Here is a 22,669-nt window from a genome sequence, read left to right as displayed (position 1 = left end):
AATGTTAAAAAAATTGCTGTACACTAGAAACTAACACATTATAAATCAACTATACCCCCAATAAAAATTTTTAAAAATTTCAAAATATTGATTATGTTGAAATATTTTGAATACGTTGGGTTAAGTGAATAACTAAATTTCATTTTTCTTACTTTTTAAAAAAATGTGGCTTCTACAAATTTTAAATTGCATGATGTCCCTCACAGTATGTTTCTACCGGACAGCACTGGTCTAGACTATGAGAGGTATTCAGGGGATTGGAGAGAAGAAACTGAATTCTCCATTTATTATTTTTATTCCCTTATTTGTTCTCCTCTGTTTTACTCTCACTGAACAACGTTCTTTATATAGCTGTTGCAGTAAAGGGTACCCCTTCCAGGGCCTGAGGGTGGGCTGCTGTCTAACACTCAGAAATGAATTGTCCGAGGAGACACACGTGCTGACAAAGCAAGAGACTGTTAGGAAGAGGTGCCCAGGCAGATAGCAGCAGGGTAAGGGAACCCAGGAGAACTGCTCTGCCACGTGGCTTGCAGCCTTGAGTTTTATGGGAATGTGGTTACTTTCCGGGTTGTCTCTGGCCAATCATTCTGACTCAGGGTCCTTCCTGGTGGTGCGCGCACTGCTCAGACAAAACAGATTCCAGTGAGGATTCTGGGATGTTGGTAGGACATATGGACTGGTGTCTCCTCTCTCATTTTGACCTTTCCTGAATTCTACCGGTTGGTGGTAGCTTGTTAGTTCCTCGTTCCTTACCAGGACCTCCTGTTGTAAGATGACTCATGCAAGTGGCTACTATCTTGCCTGGCCAGGGTGGGCAGCTTCAGTCAGTGTGTCCCCTAACATGTCTGTCGTCTGTTCCAGATCCTACTCAGTCTGCATTTACAGCTTTCTGAGGGCAGAGAGAAAGCCCTTACAACTAAGTGTTGAGAGAGTCACCAAGTAAGGATGTGCCCACAGGGTGGCAAGCAACAACTGCAAAGTTCAAATCACAAACCAATGCGGCCCCCTTCCACATTCAAGGCCAAACATCTGTAATAATGTTCGACTAAAAACAACAACAACAAAACACTTTGATTTCCTAGTTTCGTTGGGCAAATTGATGGGGGCGGGGCACGAGTGTATAAACGTAAATATTTCTGTTAAGTCAAACACCATTCACAAACCAAAGTAGGGGAAGAACGAATCAAAGTTTCCTGAAGGAAGGTTAAGGAGGAGATGGAAAGGTCAATTTCTGGCTTGCTCCCTCCATCTCTACTCTGCATGCATAAGGAAAATGCCAGGAAGACTGAACTTCAGCCAAGGCGACACTGCTTTAAGTTTGAGGCACTGGGAAAAGACAGCCCCATACCTCAAGTTATTCCAGTGTAGGGTTCGTCATACTAACTTACCCCATCCCAGACCGTCCTGCGTCCTGCCTACAATACTTATCCGACTCTCCTGCCAGTTCCATATCCTTCTCCGCCCTCGCCCACCTCCAGACTTTTCCAGGCCACCCCTTAAGCGCCTTGCGGCCGCCATTTTACACAATACTATCGCGAGATATACTTAGCCGTCTCGACCCTGACTCATTTACTTTCTTGCGAGAGACTCTTCCCGGCCGTTCTCGCCGTAGCTGAGGAAAGTGTCGCGAGAGCTGGTTGCCTTGGCTCCCTGTAGCTATAGCAGCCGCGGCGGTTAATGATGCGGCGGCAGAAGCGGTGAGTGCGACACTCAGGGGGGCGGGGCCGGAGGTAACAGGGTGCTGGGGGGTGTGTGTGGTAGCGCTTGGGGAGGGGGGTGGGGAAGGTCGGGTCGCGGGAGAAATGGGCTCGAGTGTGACGTGTGGGGTAGGACCCGGGTCCAGTAGCTATAGGGACAGGGCGCGTGTCTGCACTAGGGCACGCTGTGAGGGTTGAAGCTGGTGGGAGGTCCAGGGGGAGGGACCGGGGTGTAGAAGGGTTCAAGGGGCAGGGCCCGGACTGTAAAAAGGGTGTTCGTGTTGGGAGCAAGATGGTTATGGGGACTCAGAATTGGGTAAAGTAAGTGGGAAGAAATGGGGTACAGCGAGGAGGAGGGTACGTTGAATAGGAGCCTAGAGGTTGGGCCCGGTTTGCTTTGCCCTGGCGGAGATGGGGGGTGCGGTGTCAGACCTTTGCAGTTTCCTGGGGTCCGCCTGAGGCTGGTCGGGGACTGAGCGCTAGGACCTGGGTCCTATAGGACATGGCGGGAATGGTGGCGTCCCGGAACTTTACCGCCCACCCCCCTTCCAAAGAAATCCCCCACGGACTCTGAGATGTGAAAGGAGGGTCCTGGTGAAATAGTATTAGTTGGAAAGGTTCTTTCGGTAGTGGTGAGTGGGATAATGAATGATGCTGCTCTGAAATAAAGTGTGGGGTGGGGGCGGGAGAGAGAAATTCTTGAGAAAAAAAACCTAAGATGTGCGTATCGAGTTGGAAGAAGGGGGTGTGCGCTAAGTTCACGTTTCTTTCCAGTTTCATTCAAGTGTAGAATTCCTTTACGGTGTACTTATGAAATTATATATGCGGTGTAAAATCAGTTTAGATCATACAGTGAAAGAATGTACAGTACGACATTTAAATCCTCCACGAATGTAATTTAAAAACTAAGAAAAGTGTTTCTACTGCAGCAGCACAAGGCTGAACACTAGGGATAGTTTTAGTTACTTGAATATAAAAACCTAGTGTTCCGAAAGTGTGTCTTTTCAGGTTGTTTGCCTTTTAAGAAATGGATGCAGTTTTATTTTTAGGAGACAGAAAGAGTTTTGAATATCCGTCAGTCTGGAAATAAAAGGAGTCTTCCGGGAGTTAAAAATCACTGAGAGGCAAAACATTTACTCTCTGAGTCTCAAGGACTGTTTTCTAGAGACAGGTTTGGATCACTATGCTGTTAACTCTTATTTCTAGTGAAAACAGGGGCATCAATTCAGGCATAAAAAATAATTTGTTCATTTCAATATACAGATACAAGCTTTCTGATAATTATTTCTCACTATCTTTTGTAGGTATAAATTTGCAAAGGCATAACCTCTCTTTTTATTTATTTATTTTTTTTGAGAATTAACGTTTTATTTGACGGACTTGCTGAGGACTTAAGCCTGGAAGACAGCCTCTCAGATGACTCTGAGGGACTGCTCTGAAGACGTAAGGGAGGAGCCAGGATATATAGGAGTTTTTGCAAGAAACCAGGTAGTAGGAACATCAAAAGATCATTGTTAATTAAAGAAAAACAGGGACTTTCCTGGTGGTCCAGTGGTTAAGACTCCAGGCTTCCATTGCAGGAGGTGTGGGTTCCATCCTTGATAACCTCTCTTTTGATTATGTAACTGGCTTTCTCCATGCTGAGGTTCACAAATTCATTAATTAGAATAGTGGATTTTAATCCTTCTAGAGCTAGCCTTGATGTGGTTAGTTATTGAACCTATTCATTTGATATATGTTCGACTAAAACTTTTAATTTGTAATGTTAGTAGCTAACCTTTAAAGTCGAAATGCTTTTCTGAGGCAAGATAAAGCTTTATGTGGTTGAGTCCAAAAGATTTCTCCATGAATCCATTAAGGAGCTTTACTGAGTTCCTATTATGTGTAGAGTACTGTGTAAGGCACTGCAGGGGGGAAAAAAGATTAATTCATTCATTTATCCCTTCAACAAACGTTTATTGAGACCTATTTTGTGTCTGATTACTAAGTCTCCAGGATACAAATATAAGTAAGCCTTGCTTTTTGCCTTGGAATTGCTCAGAGCCTAGGAAGGGAGAGAAATAGAGTAACAAATCATTACATTGTAGTAAACACAATATATATGTGAACACAGGCTTATGAAACAAGGTTCTGGCCCTGAGGAGTTTACATAATAGTTGACAAGATTAAAATGGAAGAAATTATTTTAAAAAATATTAAGCAAATTCTAAACTATGCTGCATCAATAAAACACATTACGTTTTTCAGAAGAGATAAAATTAGAATGGAAGCTTGAGGAGAAAATTCACAGATCAGTTCATAATTTAATAGTGTTTTTAAAGTACTCTTAAATATCACTGAACATTCTTTTTTTTTTTTAATTTATTTATTTTTGGCTGCGTTGGGTCTTCGTTGCTGCGCGCGGGCTTTCTCTAGTTGCAGTGAGCGGGGGCTTCTCATTGCGGTGGCTTCTCTTGTTGCGGAGCACGGGCTCTAGGCACATGGGCTTCAGTAGTTGTGGCTCGCGGGCTCTAGAGCGTAGGCTCAGTAGTTTTGGCGCATGGGATTAGTTGCTCCGCGGCATGTGGGATCTTCCCGGACCAGGGCTCGAACCCGTGTCCCCTGCATTGGCAGGCGGATTCTTAACCACTGCGCCACCAGGGAAGCCCCTGAACATTCTTAAGTCAATAATAATGATAATAATAAGCATAAATGCTAACATTCATTGATTGATTATTAATGTCCTAGGCACATTATTTCATTTTATTTATTTATCCCCCCACACCCCCAATTATCTCATTTTATCTTCACAGCACTCTGCTAGTCAGCTGGTACTAATACTTCAATTTTAAACATAAGAAAACTGAAGCTTAAAAAATTAAGGAAGTTGCAGAAGATCATAGAGCTAGTAAATGGCAGATTAGGGACTGGAGTTGGAAATATATGTGACTGGTAATCTAAGCAAGATTCCTTTCTTTTGCAGTAAGGGGGCCTTGGAATGGGGGTAGGGGGCCAGTCATTGAACGTGGAATTGGTCAGAAGATCAGAATTCAATCTCTGTGTCTCTTTATTCATAGAGTTTTCTCCCTCAAATATTGACACTACATATGAGGAACTAATTTGAATATTAGCATGATGCTGAATATGAGGTTTGTATTGTACAGAGAATTGAGTACATTACCATATTCATATTGTATATGATTGTATTGGGAGCTATGCTTGGGAAAATAGTTATAATAAGCAATTGTTAACATCTGTAAACTTCCAGAAAGTGATCATTTTAACAGTGGAAATGGTTATCTATATTCATATACAGGGCAAATGTTATTACAGCAGACTAAGGGATTTAGGTAAAAATTTTTGTACACTACATTTTTAAAAATTTTTATTTTTTTGTATATTTACTTTCAGGTTTTTAAAACTCTATATTCCAAAGTCCAAAATCTGATTTTCTGGTTGAAATTCAAATTTTATATCTTCCTTTTATATTGAGGAAACAGAACTTTTAAATGACTTGCCCAAAGTCATTTAATGCAGTGTCCCAGATATTCTTAAGAATTACATGCAGATTTGACAGTGAGTCAGTGATTTTTTTTCATTGAGTTGACTTTCTGCATCAGTCCCTCGTCAGTATAGATTTTAGCTGGAATAGCACGGGGGTGTGAATGAGATTCCAATGTTTTCTAACATCTTTTAACTAAGTGGGCTGTGTGCCCATATTTTAATGTGAGTTATTTTTGAGGCATTGAGACATTTTTCCAAGAAAGGTTTAGAGCAAGAGAGTGAGATGATAGGAAGAGCCTTCAGTGGTGAGAACGGGAACTTCTCCAGAAGGGTTGAAAACTGAAAGCAGTTGATGATGTGTAAAGAGAATAATGGTCTAAAAGCTTTCTGTAACTCCACCCACCACAGGAGAGCCTGGAGACTTTTTCTTCTACTTTGATACACACAGCCTCTGGAAAGATTCCGTCCACTGGGAGAAAGTATTACTTTCTCAGCATTTATATTAGCAATAGTACATAGACATTGAACAAACCAAAAACAATTTACATGGTAGCTGAAAAGTGATATCTCATTTTGGATTTCCATCTCTTTGGTTACCTGTGAAGTTGAACATTTTCCCGTATTTATTATTTTTTATTAGGCAAAGAATAGAATAAGCAGTTTCAAAGAGAGAAATATAAACAGCCAATAAAGAAATAAAAAACAGACTGACAGGCATAGAAAACAAACTTATGGTTACCAAAAGGGGAGGGAGGGGAAGTTTGGGATTAACAGATACACAGTACTATATATAAAATATTATTATTATTATTATTTTGGCTGCGTTGGGTCTTCATTGCTGTGTGCGGGCTTTCTCTAGTTGCGGTGAGTGGGGGCTACTCTTTGTTGCAGTGTGCAGACTTCTCATTGCGGTGGCTTCTCTTTGTTATGGAGCACAGGCTCTAGGCGCATGGGCTTCAGTAGTTGTGGCATGTGGGCTCAGTAGTTGTGGCTCATGGGCTGTAGAGCGCAGGCTCAGTAGTTGTGGCACACGGGCTTAGTTGTTCCTTGGCATGTGGGATCTTCCCAGACCAGGGATCAAACCCGTGTCGCCTGCATTGGCAGGTGGATTTTTTTTTTAATACTTTTTTTTCTTTTTCATTTATTTTATTTATTTATTTTTGTCTGCGTTGGGTCTTTGTTGCTGCTCACGGGATTTCTCTAGTTGCGGCGAGCGGGGGCCACTTCTCGTTGCGGTGCGCGGGCCTCTCCTTGCGGTGGCCTCTCTTGTTGCAGAGCATGGGCTCCAGGCATGCAGGCTTCCGTAGTTGTGGCTCACGGGCTCCAGAGCGCAGGCTCAGAAGTTGTGGCACACGGGCTTAGCTGCTCTGAAGCATGTGGGATCTTCCCGGGCCAGGGCTCTAACCCGTGTCCCCTGCATTGGCAGGCGGACTCTCAACCACTGCACCACCAGGGAAGTCCCCATACATAAAATAGATAACCAACAAGGACCTACTGTATAGCACAGGAAACTATATTCAATATCTTGGAATAACCTATAATGGAAAAGAATCTGAAAAACAATTTGTTCTATCTATCTGTCTACCTATTTATCTATCTATCTCTGAATCACTTTGCTGTATATCTGAAACTAGCACAACGTTGTAAAATAGCTACTTCAATTAAAAAATGAAAGAAAGAAAAAGATGCTCAAACTCACATAATCTGGAAACTGCAAATTAAAACAATATTTTTTGTTGACTTCTCTGTGTTTTTTATTATTTAAAATATTTTTAATTTTTTAAATTAATTAATTTATTTGTTTTTATTTTTGGCTGCGTTGGGTCTTCGTTGCTGCGCGTGGGCTTTCTCTAGTTGTGGCGAGCAGGGGCTACTCTTCATTGCAGTGTACAGCCTTCTCATTGTCGTGGCTTCTCTTGTTGCAGAGCACGGGCTCTAGGCATGTGGGCTTCAGTAGTTGTGACACATGGGCTCAGTAGTTGTGGCGCACGGGCTTCGTTGCTCCGTGACGTGTGGGATCTTCCTGGGCCAGGGGTCGAACCCGTGTCGCCTGCGTTGGCAGGCGGATTCTTAGCCACTGCACCACCAGGGAAGCCCCTGTCTTTAAAAACATTTAAAAATCTTACGAATGTTTAAATTGTATACTTAATTTGAAGAAAGAGAAAAAAGTACATTCTTTAAAAAAATAATTCTTTATGTAGAGGCTAAGAAGCAAAGGTTCCTCTTCTAGAACTATCCTGTTTGGTGAATTTTCTTCTAGTTCTTTTTCCTGCAATATATGCAATTTCTATATCTATTTATATCTTTTTTAAGTCCGTGGATTGATAATTTTTTTTCCTGTAGTTCTTTTTTTTTTTTAAAACCTAGCAATATGCTTTTGAGATCTCATCCTGTCAGTACACACTTTTTAACAGATGATTGTATTTCAGTTTGAATGTCTGTAATTTATTTAATTGTTTCTTTATCTATGGACATTTAAGTTTTCTCAGATTTTTGCAGTTATCAGCAACACTGAAATGAACATCCTTTATTCTTGTCTCTTGTGCAAATGTCCTAGAATAACTCTAGAGTAGGTGCCTAGAATTGTTGTTTAAAAGGTATACATGTTTCTAATTTTGAAAGATACAGCCAATTTGCCCTACAGTCTGTGTACCATTCTTTATTCCATCAGCAGTTGATGAAATTGCCTCTGATACTTGATATCAATCTTGTACAGTTTTACTAATATAATGGGTAAATTTTAATTTATAGTTTCCAGATTGCTTGTGAGTTTGTGCATCTTTTTGTTTCTTTATTGGCTGTTTACATTTCTTTCTGTGAAATTTCTTATTCTGTTCTTTGCATATTTTTTAACTGGGTTGTTTTCTTTTTTCTAAAAATTTATTTATTTTTGGCTGCGTTGGGTCTTTGTTGCTGCGCGCGGGCTTTCTCTAGTTGCGGCGAGCGGGGGCTACTTTTCATTACGGTGCGCGGGCTTCTCATTGCGGTGGCTTCTCTTGTTGCAGAGCATGGACTGTAGGTATGTGGGCTTCAGTAGTGTGGCACGCGGGCTCAGTAGTTGTAGCTCGCGGGCTCTAGAGTGCAGGCTCAGCAGTTGTGGCGCATGAGCTTCGTTGCTCCGCGGCACGTGGGATCTTCCTGGACCAGGGCTCAAATGCGTGTCCCTTGCGTTGGCAGGCGGATTCTTAACCACTGTGCCACCAGGAAAGCCCCACCCAGGCTTTTTGGTTTGGTTTGGTTTTCTGTGGCCGCACCAAGAGGCTAGCAGGATCTAATTTCCCAACCAGGGATCGAACCTGGGCCCTGGCAGTGAGAGTGCAGAGTCCTAACCAGGGAATTCCCAATACCACCCAGTTTTAATTATTGCTGAAGGTCAGGTCCCCCTCAGTCTTAGAATATATATAAGAACAGATTTTTTTGGGGCTTCCCTGGTGGCGCAGTGGTTGAGAGTCCGCCTGCCGATGCAGGGGACACGGGTTCGTGCCCCGGTCCGGGAAGATCCCACATGCCGTGAAGCGGCTGGGCCCGTGAGCCATGGCCGCTGAGCCTGGGCATCCGGAGCCTGTGCTGCGCGACGGGAGAGGCCACAACAGTGAGAGGCCCGCGTACCGCAAAAAAAACCAAAAAACAGATTTTTTTTTTTTCTTTCAGAAACCGTCTTTCAGGTTTTGTTACAAACAAAGATTCTGTTGGAAATGTAATTGGGATTGATTGCAACAAATAAATTACTTTATGGGTGAATTTGTACACCCATGAATTTACAATGTTGAGACTTTCCATTAGAAACAGTGTATTCTCTTTATTTAGGTTTTAAAAAAATCCTTTAGAAAAGTTTATAGTTCTCTTGATAGTGGTCTTGCACATGTCTACTTTTCTAGTTATTTTATGGTTATTTAAAGTTGATATGGCAATTGGGATCTTCTACTCATGACATATAAAAACTTGGTTATTGCTGGCATATAGGAAAGCTATTGATACTTCTGTGTTGATCTTGAATTGGATAACATAGTAAATCTTTTTTAAAAATGATTTAAATGGTTTTTCATTTGATTCTTTTGGATTTTCAAGATAGTTATCTTTTTCAGCTCTTCATGTCTTTGCCAATTTTCATTTTGGTGTATGCAGTTTTTTTCTTATTTTGACATGTTTTATAGCTCTTTATGGTAAAAATATTAATCATTTATTATATAGCTTGCAATGTTTTTTAGTTTGCTCTTTGTTTTTATGGGAAACTTTTTTTTTTTTTTTGCGGTACGCAGGCCTCTCACCGTCCGTTGCGGAACACAGGCTCCGGACACACAGGCTCAGCGGCCATGGCTCACGGGCCCAGCTACTCCATGGCATGTGGGATCCTCCCGGACCGGGGTACGAACCCATGTCCCCTGCATCGGCAGGCAGACTCTCAACCACTGTGCCACCAGGGAAGCCCTATGGAAACCTTTTGACCATCAATGGGTAAAACACTAGAATGGGCTACTGCAATAGTTCAAAGTTATCTTGACAATAGGAAAATTCTAAGAGGGTTAGAATTATTCAAACCAAGTTTGGTGAATAAAACTATGAATTAAAAATAGAGGAAAAGGGTTTTCCCTGGTGGTGCAGTGGTTAAGGATCCGCCTGCCAATGCAGGGGACATGGATTCGAGCCCTGGTCCGCGAAGATCCCACATGCCACGGAGCAACTAAGCCCGTGTGCCACAACTACTGAGCCCGTGTGCCACAACTACTGAAGCCTGTGCACCTAGGGCCCGTGCTCCCAACAAGAGAAGCCGCCACAATGAGAAGCCCGTGCACCACAGCGAAGAGTAGCCCCTGCTCGCCACAACTAGAGAAAGCCCGTGTACAGCAGCGAAGACCCAACACAGCCAAAAACAAAATAAAATAAAATAAATTAATAAAAAAAAAAATAGAGGAAAAAAGGTCACTTCTGGGTTCAAGTGGGATTTGATTAGAAAAGTCAGAAACTCTTTTAATCTTGTGTATAGTGATGTGTCATCTGAGTTAAAGTAGTTGAATTTAAATTTGGGGAGACAATAGCTGAATAAAATTGATCAGGTTGAAAATACACAATAGAATATATAAATAATAATCATGTCTGATATTTAATCATACATATGGAAGAAGCTGGTTTTTCTGATTACTGTTATACCTGGGGAAAAAGGATAACTCTTTAGCAGCAATGTTCCTTCACAGCTCACTTCTGAAGGGAAATCCTGACATGTGGACATTCCTGAGTTTAGCATTGAGGGGGTGGTTGGCATAGCAGAAAGAATGTGGGCTTTGGAACCAAACAAACCTTGGTTCCCATTCCAGTTGTTCACTTATTAGAACTGTGATCTTTAGCTCATTGTCATAGCCTCCTTTGTAAAATAGTATGCTTAAAAAATGGTCTATCACATCAAATAACATCATCTACTGCTCAAAATTGATACTGCTGTGCAGCTTCATTACATGGTGCAAATATTTGTTCAATGAAAAGCATACTATGACTGAGGAGGTCTGAATTCATATGTTTGCTGCTGAACCATCAGTAACACCAGTCAGATTAGGGGTTAGGAGAACCAAGAACCTAGGGTTAGTACCATGTAGGTTAGGTACCAAGCACCTAGAAGCATGTTAGAAATGCAGAATTAGAATCTGCATTTTAACAAGATCCCCAGGTGATTCATATACACCTTAAAGTCTGAGAAGCAGTGATCTAATGTGCAGTATCTAAAGGAAGGTGGTAACTCCAACTCAAAGCAGTAGGGGTTGAGATGGTAGGAGCTATAGAAGATTAGGCAGGTAGTCACTCTGTGGTTCCAGATGATTCATTTATTCACTGTAGGACCCTCTCACCAAGCTGGGGGATACAAGGAACATCTTCTAGAAGACAGGGCTAGCATGATCCTGGTTGGGTGTCTGGTCACTAGCCAAGGGGTTTGGCATTAGAGCAATAGCTTTAGTCTCTGCAGGAATCTAGGCTATCTGTGCTGTTCAATATGGAAGCCACTAGACACATGTGGCTATTAAAATTAAATAAAAATTCAGTTCCTCAGTCATACCAGCCACATTTCAAGTACACAGTAGTCACATGTGTCTACTGTATTGAACAGTGCAGTGCAGATATTGAGCATTTCCATTAGTGCAGAAAGTTCTGTTGGATAGCACTTGAGAGGAATAGGCAGAACTACCAAGGTAGGGTGGGTATTTGCCTTAAAGGCTGTGTCAAAATGGCCAAGTATAGAAGGCAGAGAAAAATCCATGAATTGCTGGTCACACACATAACTCCCCATCCCGTTCCAGAACCTTTCCATTGCTGATAGCTGCTGATAAATTCCCTGTCCTGTTAAGGCCTGGGTGTGCCTGCAAGTGAAAGCATCAACTAAAAGGTAAGAGAGGGCAGAAGCTGACAAGGAAAATTTTCCTGACAAGGAAAATGTTCTGGAGAAATTGCTGAACATTGGGAAGAGTAGGAATGGCTGGGTATGGAGTTAGGAAAATCACATGAAGTACTAAAAGAGATAATTTAGCTGCTAGTAAAACACCATTGTTCCTAGAAGAAATAATACTGAAAATAAATTCTAATGTCCACGTTAATGCCGAACCAGTCACCAACTTGATCACATCTTCACTAAAGTTTTTTTTTTTTTTTTTTTTTTTTTTGGTGTATGCGGGCCTCTCACTGTTGTGGCCCCTCCCGTTGCGGAGCACAGGCTCCGGACGCGCAGGCTCAGCGGCCATGGCTCACGGGCCCAGCCGCTCCGCGGCACGTGGGATCCTCCCGGACCGGGGCACAAACCCGCGCCCCCTGCATCGGCAGGCAGACTCCCAACCACTGCGCCACCAGGGAAGCCCTTCACTAAAGTTTTTAAGTTGGTCTATCAATGTTAAAAATATGAACTTTTTTTTAATGTTTAATGAGAATTAATGGGAAAGTAGAATTCAGTTTGAGGTTCAGTTTTCAGTCTTTCCCCCCAGAGAATGCATCTATAGAAAAGGCTATCCAAATTCTATTTATTTTTGTTTTGAGGTTCACTTTTCAGTCTTTCCCCCCAGAGAATACATCTGTAGAAAAGGCTATCCAAATTCTATCTGGTTTTTTTTGGGGGACAGTGCCATATAGTAAATTTGTGAATTCCTGTACTTCTCTTTCTTTATTGATGGTTTATATCAGACACATACATGAATGTAGGATTGTTGTATGTATAAAAATGTTTTAAATTTTCTGTTACTCTTTCAGAGTTTTCCTTATTTCAGTTTGGCTATGTAGGCAAGTGGCTTTGGCCACACTGCGCAGCATGAGGAACTTCCCGAGCAGGGATCAAACCTGCGCCCCCTGCAGTGAAAGCACGGAATCTTAACCACTGGACCACCAGGGAAGTCCAAACCAGTGGCTTTTAAGAAAAACCTATTACATTTGTTTTGCAAATAGAAAATATAGTCCTTTCATTGTTGGTATGCAACTAATGAAGTTTCTGAAATTGACATTTCAGTATTTTAACACTTTCCCTTAACAGTACCTTCCTGTACCACATTGAAAGGAAGAAACATGTTCCAAAAAGCACATTTTTCAAATAACATTTCTTTTTTTTTTTTTTTTTGGCTGCACTGCAGGTCTTGCGGGATCTTACTTCCCCCACCAGGGATTGAACCCAGGCCCCGGCAGTGAAAGCGCTGAGTCCTAACCACTGAACCGCCAGGGAATTCCCTCAAATAACATTTGAGTTTTTAAATGAAAACAGAAGCTGAGGATAAGACTGTATTGGACTCTTGCAAAATATATTTTTGTCAGTCTTATTCTGACCTGTGTATAGATTCATTTTTTCCTAAGACATGAAAAGTAGGCTTTTAATATAAAGCTGGTGGTAAGTCAGTGACTTCCCAGAAGAAAAAAATGTTCATTTTCTCCTGAGAAGAAAATTTGGATAAATACTTTTTAGTTAATACATTAGTTTCATAGTAGGTTTGTAGAAAAATTCACTTACTATAGAAACAGAGCTTTCTCTTTGTATGTCATTGTCTCATTTCTGACCTGGGCTCAGCTCTTGTTTCCCTGTGCAGATCCACTTCCTTTGGTGGTGCATCCTGTCCTGGGTGTTGGCCCCAGTCAAAGCTGTATGGTGCCAAAAAAAAACAAGTTCCTTGATCCTTTTTTGCTATTTCAGCCTCTTATTTATCTTTACTTGTGGTCTTTGAAGACCAGAAAGGTGTTTGTGAACAATTGAGAATTACATCATGGGTATTCCTACAGTGTTGGGGAACACCAGAGAGAGGCAATATCATTTTAATCTTGGGTTTTTCCCCTTCTTCGGGCCCACCAGGTCTAAGGAAACTTTTAGTTATTTAACAGAATTGAAATAAGAAATTTTGTAATTACAAAGGTAGGTTTTAGACACCTCAGAGTTACAGAGTATTTATTGATATTGAGAATACACGTTTAAATTATTCATGCTTTATCAGTCAACACCAATGTTTAAATCACAAATTGCCACATAGCAAGTTATTTTGGGTAGGAAATCTGTATGAACCAAACTCTGGTAATGATTTTAATTGGGCAAAGTATAGAAGTCTGATTTAGAGGTGTCTTTTCCTATGCCTCCTCTAAAAATTCATGAAAAGAAACAACTCCCTTTAAAAATTGTACTTGTTCTTATTTCACAATGACTTTCATCCTTTTTATGCCTTATTTCAATAGATAGTTACTAAGCATCTGCTTTTTTTAATGTATAAAGTGAATTTTAAAAAAATTAATTAATTTTATTTTTGGCTGTGTTGGGTCTTCATTGCTGTGCGCAGGCTTTCTCTAGTTGCGGCGAGTGGGGGCTACTCTTCGTTGCAGTGTGCGGGCTTCTCATTGCAGTGGCTTCTCTTGTTGTGGAGCATGGGCTCTAGGTGCATGAGCTTCAATAGTTGTGGCACGCGGGCTCAGTAGCTGTGGCTTGCAGGCTCTAGAGTGCAGGCTCAGTAGTTGTGGTGCATGGGCTTAGTTTCTCCGCGGCATGTGGGATCTTCCCAGACCAGGGCTCGAACCCGTGTCCCCTGCATTGGCAGGCGGATTCTTAACTACTGTGACACGAGGGAAGTCCCTGGTTTTTTAAAAAAATTATTTATTGTATTTTTGGCTGCGTTGGGTCTTTGTTGCTGCGTGCAGGCTTTTCTCTAGTTGAGGCGAGCGGGGGCTACTCTTTGTTGCGGTGCGCGGGATTCTCATTGTGGTGGCTTCTCTTGTTGTGGAGCATGGGCTCTAGGTGTGAAGGCTTCAGTAGTTGCAGCATGAGGGCTCAGTAGTTGTGGCTTGCAGGCTCTAGAGTACAGGCTCAGTAGTTGTGGCGCACGGGCTTAGTGTTCTGCAGCATGTGGGATCTTCCTGGACCAGGGATTGAACCCGTGTCCCCTGCATTGACAGGCGGATTCTTAACTATTGCACCACCAGGGAAGCCCTAAGTATCTGCTTTTAAAATAAGTTTTATTAAGGTATAATTCACATATCATACAATTCACCTATTTTAAGTGTATAGTTCAAAAGTTACTATATGTGCAGAGTTGTGCAACTGTCACTTCAATCAATTTTATTACATTTTATCAGTCCAGAAGGAAACTATATATCCATAAGCAGTCATTCTCCATCCCAACCCCTCCCTCCCTTGGCAGCTACTAATTTATTTCTCTCTGTATAGATTTACCTATTCTGGACATTTCATATAAATGGAATCATAAAATACCAATATGTGGTCTTTTGTGACTGACTTCTTTCATTCAGCATAGTATTTTCAAGGTTCATCCATGTTGTGGCATGTATCAATGTTTTATTCTTTTTATGGCCCCCAAAAATATTCCATATTCCATTATATGAATAAAGCACATTCTTTTTATCTGTTCATCAGTTGAGACATTTGGGTCCTTTCTGCTTTTTAGCTATTACGAATGAGATAAATGAGGTGCTTAGCCCACAAAATAAGGATACTAAGGGTTGTGCAAGTGCAACATTTAAGGAGGCAGTCACTTACTCTCAGGGTTGTGCAAGTGCAGGGTTACTTGATTGACCTTGAGAGTGAGTGCCTTCTTAAATTTTGTACCTGGGAGCCTCCAGTGTCCCCCCATAGTCTTGGCAGTGGATTGGCTTTCCTTGAGCTTCACTGAATATCAACCACCTAAAAACACTGAGTAAGAAGGTATGCTTTACTCTTTGTCACTCTCCTGTTCAGTAGCGTTCAGTGATCTGCCATTGACTATCAAAGACTAACCTGTGATTTGTGATTCTAGTTTTATTTCTAGTTAGATTTCCACTGTCTTATTTCAGCCAGTGTAAACTACTTTCTATTCCCTAACAAGTCAAAAGCTTTTCTATTATCCTGAGTTTGCCCAGTGCCATTTTTCACCTGGAACTGATACATTGAACAGAACCTATTTGTGGTGGCATTGATGAGGGTGAACCACTATTTGAGCTTATGAAACTAATCTTGTTCAGATTCTAGTTCCCAAGTATTAGACATAATCTCCTTCCTCTCTAGATCACAGGTATTTTTCAGGAAACTAGTTAGGAACTTTCTGACTAGATTTCTTACTCAGAATGCAGAAAGATGTGTGTCCCTAGTCAGGACAGATTCCATAGTTATGGTTTAAATTTTTCTCTTTTTTTTGTTTTGGCCACGCAGTGCAGCATGTGGGTTCTTAGTTCCTTGACAAGGGATTGAACCTGTACCCCCTTAACCACTGGACCACCAGGGAAGTCCCCAAATTGTTATTTTTCCTACATTTCCTACAGTATCCTCAAATTGCTTTGCTTAGTTCTTGCTGAGCAGTGCCCAAGGGGATTACTAACGTTATGCAACTGATTTGTTTGTGCCAGTCTCTGTGCCAATAAAGCCATGCAAATTTGAGGCCATTAAAAGTAAAATCAAGTCATAGTAATGCATGTACATTATTTAAAAGTGAAATGATACTTTAAGGCTTATAAGGAAAAACATCTTTCTTCTGCTCTACTCTTCCTTACCGACTCCTGATTCTTGTTCTTCAGAGCACTTTTTTTTTTTTTTTTTGCAGTACACGGGCCTCTCACTGTTGTGGCCTCTCCCGTTGTGGAGCACAGGCTCCGGACGCACAGGCTCAGCGGCCATGGCTCACGGGCCCAGCCGCTCCGCGGCATGTGGGATCTTCCCGGACCGGGGCACGAACCCGTGTCCCCTGCATCGGCAGGCGGACTCTCAACCACTGCGCCACCAGGGAAGCCCCAGAGCACTTTTAAATGTTGTCTTTTTTTTCTTTTTTGTATTTACCTTCATATATATTTCTAAATAGTATGCTTAAACTGCTATTTCCTACCTCCACCCCCATACACACACACTTTCTCTCCCAATGTAAGTATAACCTTTTTTTTTGTTTGTTTTTTTTGCAGTACGCGGGCCTCTCACTGTTGTGGCTTCTCCCCTTGCGGAGCACAGGCTCCGCAGGCTCAGCGGCCATGGCTCACGGGCCCAGCCGCTCCACGGCATGCGGGATCTTCCCGGACCGGGGCACGAACCCGTTTCCCCTGCATCGGCAGGCGGACTCTCTACCACTGCGCCACCAGGGAAGCCCACTTTTACTTTTTTTTTTTTTTTTTTTTTGGTTAAATTAGTTGTGGTAAGCAGAATAATAGCCCTCTCGAATATATCTGTGTCCTTATCCTCAGAACCTGTATGTTCCCTCATGGCAAAAAGGAATTAAGGTTGCTAATCAGCTGATTTTAAAATAGGGAGATTATCCTGTATTATCCAGATGGGTTCAATGTAATTAAAAGGATTGTTAAAAGTGGAAGAGGAAGGCAGAAGAGATGCTATGTGAGAAGGACTCAATCTCTGTTGCTGGTTTTGAATATGGAGGAAAGAGGACCGTAAGCAGAGGCATGCAGGCATCCCTTAAGCATCTGGAAAAGTCAAGGAAAGATTCTGCAATAGAACCAGAAGAGAACAGTAGCCTTACTACCACCATGATTATAGCCCAGTGAGAGTGTGTTGGACTTTTAACCTCAGAAGTGTAAGATAAAAAATTTGTGCGTTTTTTAAAAAAATTAATTTTTGGCTGCGTTGGGTCTTCGTTGCTGTGCGCGGGCTTTCTCTAGTTGCAGCGAGCGGGGCTACTCTTCGTTGCAGTGTTCAGGCTTCTCATTGCGGTGGCTCCTCTTGTTGCGGAGCACGGGCTCAGTAGTTGTGGCTCGTGGGCTCTAGAGCGCAGGCTCAGTAGTTGTGGTGCACGGGCTTAGTTGCTCCACAGCATGTGGGATCTTCCTGGACCAGGGCTCGAACCCATGTCCCCTGCATTGGCAGGCGGATTCTTAACCACTGTGCCACCAGGGAAGACCTCCATGTAAATTTTAGAATAAGCTTGTTTAGGTCTAAAGAAGGCCTTTCTGGGATTTTTATAGGAATTGCATTAAACTTATAGATTAATTTGGGGAGAATTGACATTTTTATCACGTTGAGTCTTCCAATCAATGAACAAGCTTGTTTATTTATGTCATCTTTGATTTCTTTCATCAAACTTTTAGCATACAGACCCTGTACGTGTTTTTGGAAAGTGTATATACTTAAGTATTTAGTTTTTTTTTACAGTGATTGTAAATGGTAATGTGTTTTTTATTTTGTTTTCTGCATGTCTGTTGTTAGTACAGTTGACCCTCCAACAGTACAGGTTCGAACTATGCAGGTACACTTATAAATGGATTTGTAAAAATAAATGCATACTGTAGTACTACATAATCCTCTGTTGGTTGAATCCGAGGTTATGGAACTGCCCATACTGGAGGGTGACTGTAAAGTTATAAGTGGATTTTCCTCTTGCTTAGGGGGTTCTGCACCCTGACCCCTGTGTTGTTCAAGGGTCAACTGTATATAGAAATGCAATTGGAACTTCCCTGGTGGTCCAGTGGTTAAGAACCCGCCTTCCAATGCAGGGGATGCGGGTTTGATACCTGGTCAGGGAACTAAGATCCTACATGCCGTGGGGTAACTAAGCCCAGGCAACACAACTAGAGAAGCCCACGCCCCGCAGCGAAGACCCAGCGCAGCCAAAAAAAAAAGAAAAAAGAAATGCATTTGATTTTTTTGGTGTTAATCTTATATCCTGTGGCCTTGTTATTACTTCTAGGAGTGTTTTTGTAGATTCCTTGGGATTTACTATGTAGACATTATGTCATTTGCAAATAGAGTTTTATTTCTCCCTTTCCAATCTGTATGCCTTTTATTTCTCTTTCTTGCCTATTACAGTGCCTAGAACTTCTAATATTATGTTGATTAAGAGTAGTGAGAGCAGACATCCTTGCTTTGTTCCCAACCTTAGGGGGAAAGTATTTAGTATTTCACCTATAAGTGTGATGTTAGCTGTAGGTTTTTGTTTTTGTTTTTTTGTTTTTTGGCTGTGCTGGGTCTTTTGTTTTGGTTCGTGGGTTCTTCTTTGTTGCAGTGCACGGGCTTCTCTAGTTGTGGCATGCAGGCTCCAGAGTGTGCGGGCTCAGTAGTTGCGGCTTGTGGGCTTAGTTGCCCTGTGGCATGTGGGATGTTAGTTCCCCAACCAGGGATTAAACCTGCGTCCCCTGCATTGGAAGGTGGATTCTTAACCACTGGACCACCAGGGAAGGCCCCTGTAGGTTTTTGTGTAGATGCTTTTTTATCAAGTTATAAGCACATATTTTAAAAATTTCAGGTGAAATCATATTTCTTCTGCAGTGCTTCTCCAGATTCTCCCAAGCTAATATTTACCCTCCATGTTTCAACAGCATTCTGCTTATATTACTGTTACTGAACTCTTTCTTAATTGTTTTCTGGTTGATTTGTGTTCATCCATCCCTCCTTCAGACACATACACCCTCTAGGCTATGAGGGCAGATGCTGTTTTACTAATTTTCATATCACTAGTTTAGAACAGTGTGCCTGGCACCATTGAATTGTTTGATTGAGTGAGGGAGTGAATGAATGAGTAATTGAACAAGAGAATAAAAAACTCTCTCTCACAGGGCTTAAGATAGGTTTTAGTGATAAGGGTATGAACTTTGGAGCCAGACAGCATTCAAATCTCAGCCCTTCAATTTAATACTACTGTGCAAAGTTGGTCAAATTATGAAATATTTCTGAACCTTAGCTCTCTTATCTGTGAAATTAGTATAATAATAACCTACTTGAACAAATTAAGTGAAATAATAAATGTTAATTCTCAGTGCAGTAGCTATCATGTTGTAGGCACTCAAATTTTAGTTTTCTTTCCTTTTTTTCTTCATTGAACTGTATTTAATGATAGTGATTGTAAAATCACTTTGTGAACCGCAGAAAGTTATTTCAAATACTGTTCATGTTTGTGTTAAAAACAGTCAAACTGGTCTTCCCTGGTGGCGCAGTGGTTGAGAGTCCGCCTGCCGATGTAGGGGACACGGGTTCGTGCCCCAGTCTGGGAAGATCCCACATGCAGTGGAGCGGCTGGGCCCGTGAGCCATGGCCGCGCTGAGCCTGCGCGTCTAGAGCCTGTGCTCCGCAAAGGGAGAGGCCACAACAGTGAGAGGCCCGCGTACCGCCAAAAACAACAACAAAAAAAACAACAACAAAAAACAGTCAAACTAATTTTGATTATGTTGGTTTAAGGGGAAAAAATAGGGACATGAGAAAATGGAGAAAGTTTGAATAACTTTTGTTGAGCAATATAATGTGCCAGCCACTATGCTCAACACTTTACATATAGTAATCCATTTAATCTTTACAATAACCTATGAAGCACATACTTCCTCTGAAGGATTATTTCTTAGTTTTTTAATTGTAGTTTCCTTACTTCCACCCTTTCTAAATAAGCCTCAGGAATGGGGCTAATACACTTTAATGCAGATTTCAAACTTTGTATAGAATATGAAGAAGAATAATTATTTTATTTCTAAGCTTTCATTTTAGTATTTGGGGACTGTGTACTTTAGGTTAAGTCTTTGTTTTTTCAGCAAACCTTAGTGGTGATATTTATAGGCATTGCAGGTTTGGTTCCAGACCACCACAATAAAGAGAATACTGCAATAAAGTGACTCACCTGAATTTTTATATCCTACTGCATATAAAAATTATATTTATACTGTAGTCTACTAAGTGTGCAATAGCATTATGTCTAAAAAATGTACTTTTTTTTTTCCACGCTCTGAGGGCTGCAGGATCTTAGTTCCCTGACCAGGGATTGAGCCTGGGGCCGCAGCAGTGAAAACGCCAAGTCCTAACCACTGGACCGTGAGGGAACTCCCAAAAATGTACATATCTTAATTAAAAAATACTTTATTGTTAGAAAATGGTAACCATCATCTGAGCCTGTAATGATTTGTAATCTTTTTGCTGGTAGAGAGTCTTACCTCAGTGTTTATGGCTGCTGACTGATCAGGGTGACAGTTGCTGAAGCTTAGGGTGGTGGTGATGGTTTCTTAAAATAAGAAAACAATGAAGTTTGCCACATCAATTGACTCTTCCTTTTATGAATGACTTCTCTGTACTATGCAGTGCTGTTTGATAGCATTTTACCCACAGTAGAATTTCTTTCAAAATTGTTGTCAATCCTCTCAAACCCTGCCACTGCTTTATCAACTAAGTTTATGCAATATTCTAAATCCTTTCTTGTCATTTCAGCAATCTTCACAGCATGTTCACCAGGAGTAGATTCCACCTCAAGAGACCACTTTCTTTGCTCCTCCATAAGGAGTAACTCCATATCTGTTCAAGTTTTATCACGAACCCCTCAAAGTCATCTATGAAGGTTGGGAATAAACCTCTTCCAAACTCCTGCTGATATTGAAATTTGACCTCTTCCCATGAAGCACAAATATTCTTTTTTTTTTTTTTTGGCCACGCTACGTGGCTTGTGGGGTTTTCGTTCTCCAACTAGGGATCGAACCCGGGCCCTTGGCAGTGAGAGCATGGAGTCCTAACCACTGGACCGCCAGGGATTTACCCACAAATATTCTTAACAGCATCTAGAATGATGAGTCCTTTCCAGAAGGTTTTCAATTGACTTTGCCCAGATCCATCAGAGGAATTACTATCTATTGCAGCTATAGCCTTACGAAATGTATTTCTTAAATAATAATGAAGCTGCACACCCAGATAGGGACTTGAACCCACTGTCTTTTAATTGTGATCACACACTTGGTCTCAGGACTTAATGAAGCTCAGGTTCTTTTTCTTTTTTTTAAATAAATTTATTTATTATTTTTATTTATTTATTTTTGGCTATGTTGGGTCTTCGTTGCTGCGCGTGGGCTTTCTCTAGTTGCGGCGAGCAGGGGCTACTCTTCGTTGCAGTGCGCGGGCTTCTCATTGCAGTGGCTACTCTCGTTGTGGAGCACGGGCTCTAGGCACGTGGGCTTCAGTAGTTGCAGCACGTGGGCTCAGTAGTTGTGGCTCACGGGCTCTAGAGCACAGGGTCAGTAGTTGTGGCGCACGGGCTTAGTTGCTCCGTGGCATGTGGGATCTTCCCGGACCAGGGATTGAACCCTTGTCCGCTGCATTGGCAGGCGGATTCTCAACCACTGCGCCACCAGGGAAGCCCTGAAGCTCAGGTTCTTTATGTCTCATCACAGAAAGAATTCCGTGAGAGACAAAGTGATAGATAAGGAGTGGATTTATTTAGAGATACACATTCCACAGACAGAATGTGCTCCATCTCAAAAGATGAGAATGGTTTTGGGAGAAACACACTCCACAGACAGAGTGTGGGCCATCTCAGAAGGCAAGAGGCCCTGAAATATGGGGTGGTTAGTTTTTATGGGCTGAATAATTTCATAGGCTAACGTGTGGGAGGATTATTCCAACTATTTTGGGGAAGGGGTGGAGAGTTCCAGGAATTGGACCACTGCCCACTTTTTGACCTTTTATGGTTAGCCTCCAAACTCATGGCACCAATGACACTGTAGGTGTGGCACTTAGATGCTAGTGTATTATAGTGAGCATATAATGAGGCTCAAGGTGCACTGGCAGTCGAATCTTCTGCTCTCTTGGATGTAGTTGATTCTAACCAGTTTATGTCATATCCTCAAGGGCTATGTCCTTTTTTTTTTTTTGGCCGCGCCCTGTGGCGTGTGGGATATAGTGCCCTGACCAGGGATCGAATCCACGCCCCCTGCGTTGGAAGCGTGGAGTCTTGACCACTAGACTGCCAGGGCAGTCCCTATGTCATTCTTTTAGAGGTTGTTCCCTGCCCCCTTCCCTTCTATTTCAATAAGACCTGAAAGTCAGTATTACTCGTTGATCCATGAGCTGCAGAATGGATGCTGTGTTAGCAAGCATGAAAACAACATTAATCTGGTTGTACATCTCCATCAGGACTCTTGGGTGGCCAGGTTCATTGTCAGTGAACAGCAATATTTTGAGAGGAATCTTTTTTTCTTATCTCAACAGTGGACTTAAAATATTCAGTAAACCATGTTGTAAACAGATGTGCTGTCATCCAGGCTTTGTTGTTCTGTTTGCAGAGTAGACTTAGCATAATTCTTTTTTTTTTTAAATATTTATTTATTAA

At 41.8% G+C, this 22,669-nt stretch overlaps 1 long non-coding RNA gene across 1 annotated transcript; it reads left to right on the top strand.

Moving 5' to 3' along the window:
* The first annotated feature begins 1,661 nt into the window (after window positions 1–1,661).
* Window positions 1,662–21,318, top strand: LOC132506707 (uncharacterized). Its single transcript, XR_009535934.1, has 3 exons — window positions 1,662–1,697; window positions 20,319–20,411; window positions 20,782–21,318. It is a non-coding gene; the product is annotated as an uncharacterized LOC132506707 (long non-coding RNA).
* Window positions 21,319–22,669: the final 1,351 nt, after the last annotated feature.

Source organism: Lagenorhynchus albirostris, chromosome 16 (genome assembly GCF_949774975.1).
Source record: "Lagenorhynchus albirostris chromosome 16, mLagAlb1.1, whole genome shotgun sequence".
Lineage (NCBI taxonomy): Eukaryota > Metazoa > Chordata > Mammalia > Artiodactyla > Delphinidae > Lagenorhynchus > Lagenorhynchus albirostris.
This window is presented reverse-complemented; position numbering and strand designations above follow the sequence as displayed.